Genomic DNA, 4,045 nt, shown 5'->3' with positions numbered 1-4,045 from the left:
TCTAATCCGGTGATTGAATTCCAAAAATGATTCCAATTAAACCTAGAATCAAACCTTCGAGAGCTACCAGAAGACAATTCAAAACAAGTGTTAATGTCACTAAATGTCCATTGAAATTCTTTATTCATTAATATAAAAGTTATTTTACCAACATAATCATCCTCATTGGTAAAGTGGACATCTAACAAACTCAGAAACTCCAAAATAAGGTGAGGATAAGTTGGTAGATGTGAGTACAACATATCACTCCAATCTAGGAACCCTATCATCCAATCTACATCATCTCTAATTCCCATCATATCTAAAACAGTTGGGTCCATATATCTAGTACACACAATCTTTCTATTGGCAAGAATTGCAAATCTAGTTATATGATCATCATTTCTAAATACAATATTGAATTCATTGTCATTACCTTCGTCGTGTGATGTCCTCTTCCCCTTGCCTTTGACCGGTTGTTTCCCTTTATCCTTGCTTGGCTCCTTCCCTTTGTCTTCACTTGAACCACCTCCCCTGCGTAGTTTCTTCAAAAGATTGGACATAATGTCTAGTTTGAGTGGGGGTGGGTACTATTTATGGTTGGAGAGACTAGATCTTGGGGAAATAGGTCTCAAAGAACAAGATTTTTGGTTAAGGAAATGGAGATCTTAGATCTAGGAGAAAAGAAGGATCTAGATCAAGGTGAAGTAAGTGGAGAAAGAAAGATTTTAGACCTAGATCTGAGAGGGTTTGAGAGAAGGGTTAAAGAAAAGAGGGGTTTTGGAGATAAAAGGGTGTTAAGATAAAGAGGGTGTGTGGGGGACACGGCCTGGATCTAGCCGTATATAGGAGACACGGCCTGGCAGAATTTCACAACACGGGCCGTGTAGATCTACACGACCCCTCCCCTCTCCTTATCAGATTGAATCACACGACCGTGCCAATTGGCATGGCCTTCCCCTTCCTCCTCAATGATATCCATACACGGCCGTGTCTGGGACACGGCTCCAACAGCCTCTTCCTCTGGAATCAGCATACGACCGTGTCAAATGACACGACCCGTGCAGGCTCTCACAATGGTTCCTTCACACGGCCGTGTGGTAGACACGGCCAAGAAACTCTCCTCTACTGGATTCTTCACATGGCTGTGTCGTGTAGACACGGCCTGGGCATCTCCGTTTTCTGCACCATAAGCCTGGCCGTGTGCAGCACATAGCCATGCTCTGTTTTGCTCCAATTAACACATCTCCTTCTTTCTAGCTCTCCCAACACTTCCATGCCCATGAAGAAGTCATGGCCAGCTCATGGAAGTGAAATTTCAACCTGAAAACAAAACAAAAACCAAGTAAAGACATTATTAATGAGAAATAAAAACGTGAAATGAAACTAACTAAAAAGAAACCCTTGGGTTGCCTCCCAAGAAGCGTTTGTTTATGGTCTTTAGCTCGACCAATCTAATTACTCCTCTCTTTTCCTTTCCCTCGGAGGGTAGACGTATTTGTCATTTTTGTTAGGAGGTGTCCTCCTAACATCTTCCACCACATAGTTTTCTTCATTTGGTGGCCTCCCATGAGGATGGAAATTCGATTCCTCCAGTTTGTAAATGCTTGCCCTGCTACAAGCATTCAAGAGAGAAGAGACATGGTTAGAGGCTTTAGACAAATCATATTCCAACTGTTCCTTACCAATCACCAAAGAAAGTTTATGATTTTTAACATCAATAATAGCTCCTGCTGTAGCAAGGAATGGTCTTCCCAATATGATCAGGATTTTCGGGTCCTCTTCCATGTCTAACACAACAAAATCGGTGGGAATTATACTCCCACCTACTTCTACCGGCACATCTTCCACAATACCCATAGGGTATCTACAGGAGTGATCAGCAAGTTGTAGTGTCATGGTAGTAAGTTTAAAGTTTTTTAGACCTAACTTATTACAAATAGAATAAGGAATGAGGCTAACACTTGCCCCCAAATCACAAAAGTTTTTTCAATAAATTCAGTTCCTATATTGCAAGGTATATAAAAGCTTCCGGAGTCCTTCAACTTTGGGGAAGTGTTCTTTCTCAAAAGAGCGCTGCATCCTCTGTAAGTGTAATGGTCTCTATGTCTCCTTTCTTTCTCTTATTCGACATGATGTCCTTTAGGAATTTGGCAAACTTGGGCATTTGAAGAATTGCATCAATGAGTGGTACCTCCACACATATTTCTTTCACCTTCTCCAAGAATTTGCCAAACTCTTCATCTTTCTTTAACATGATCAATCTTTGAGGAAAAGGGACTGCTATACTTTGATGGTTGAGTGGAAGAATCTCTTCAACCTTAGTGGTACTCTCCTCATCAACTTGAATCTGATTTGGTGATGGAGGAGAGAGCTCTTCTTCATTGTGCATCCCTTTTGGAGCAGTCACTTGGGGATCTCCCAAGGTCCGTCCGCTCCTAAGCTCAATTCTATTACAGTGCTCCATAGAATTAACATCAGGCATTCCAGGTAATTGTCTTGGTGCTCTAGATGATGAGGAAGCTAGTTGGGCAATCTGACTTTCCAAAATCTTTTGATGTCTATCAGAATTATCCATTCTCTGAGTAAGCTTCAAAATGTCTTGTTTCATTTCGTTCTGAGCCTGTTTCATTTCATTCTGACTGGACAAAATTTCTTCAAACATCTTTTCAATTTTGGACATAGGAAAGCCTTGGGAAGATTGTTGCTGAAAATTTTGTTTCCAGGATTGAAAATTAACCCTTGCCCCCATGGATGGTCCTTGATCTTGGTTATTTCTATAAGAGAAATTAGGATGACTCTTCCATCCAGGATTGTAAGTATTTGAGTAAGGGTTGTTCTGCCTCTGATTGAAACCCATGATTGCATCACATTGTTCTAATTGATTGATTTGTGCAGTTATAGCCCCGAATGGACATGAGTCACTTAGATGTTCAGAACTCCCACATACTTCACAAGAAGCAACAATGGCATTGGCTGTACTTGAGCTAGCTCCTATATTCTCAAATTTTTTTGAAAGAGCATCCAGTTTTGCAGCCAACAAAGGCACTGCATCAACATCAAATTTTCCTGATGCTTTTGTTGTTGGGTTCATACAAGAATAGCCACCACTTCTTTCATTAGCCCATTGATGGTGGTTTTGTGCTACACTCTCGATTATCTCCTCGGCTTCATCTAAACTCTTGTTCATAAGTGCCCCTCCAGCAGCTGAATCAAGGGACACTTTTGTGTGATAGTTGATGCCGTTATAAAACGTGTGTAGCACTAACCATCTTTCCAAACCATGGTGTGGGCATTGTCTGAGCATGCTGTTGTATCTATCCCATGCTTCAAATAAATATTCTGAGTCCGTTTGTTTGAAGCTTGCAATAAGGTTCCTCATATGAGCTATTTTACTAGGGGGATAGAATTTGTCAAGAAATTGTTGCTCGCATTGCTCCCATGTGGTGATGCTATTTAGAGCCAAAGAATTCAACCATTGCTTGGCTCTATCTCTTAAAGAAAACCCAAACAATAGTAGATGCACTTCCTCTGAAGGAACACCATTCATTTTCATTGTACCGCATATTTCATAGAAGACCTCCAAGTGTTGATTTGGGTCTTCATGCGGTCCTCCACTAAATTGATTTTGCTGCACCATAGATATAATTGCAGGTTTGATCTCAAAATTATTTGCCTCAACTGAAGGCCTTGAAATACTAGATCGAAAACCCCTAGCATAAGGTGCTGCATAAGCCTTTAGTGATCTGTTCGCCATAATAGAATGTTCTTGTTCTTCTTGTTGTCTTTGCAGAATTTTTCTTCTATGAAATGTTCTGTCTATCTCAGGGTCTAGAGGAAGAAGTTCTCCTGCAAAGTTAGATCTTCGCATACACAAGAACAAGATGACAAGATATGTTAATAAAAGAAAAAGACAGAGAAAGAGTAAATCAAAAGAAAACAGAGAAAAGTTAGACAAAGAATATTAGAATCTAAAATGCAGAATTAGAATCACAACAGAAAGAAATTGACAAGAGTGTTATACAAGACATTCAAACAATTAATCTAAAATGAGAATTAGGTCCAT

At 40.1% G+C, this 4,045-nt stretch overlaps 1 pseudogene; it reads left to right on the top strand.

Annotated features, from left to right (window-relative positions):
* Positions 1–3,257: 3,257 nt before the first annotated feature.
* On the top strand, positions 3,258–3,329 carry LOC122044763 (annotated as a pseudogene).
* The last annotated feature ends 716 nt before the right edge of the window (positions 3,330–4,045 follow it).

Source organism: Zingiber officinale, chromosome 2A (genome assembly GCF_018446385.1).
Source record: "Zingiber officinale cultivar Zhangliang chromosome 2A, Zo_v1.1, whole genome shotgun sequence".
Classification (NCBI taxonomy): Eukaryota; Viridiplantae; Streptophyta; class Magnoliopsida; order Zingiberales; family Zingiberaceae; genus Zingiber; species Zingiber officinale.
Note: the sequence above shows the minus strand (reverse complement) of the source record. Positions and strands in the feature narration are given on the sequence as shown.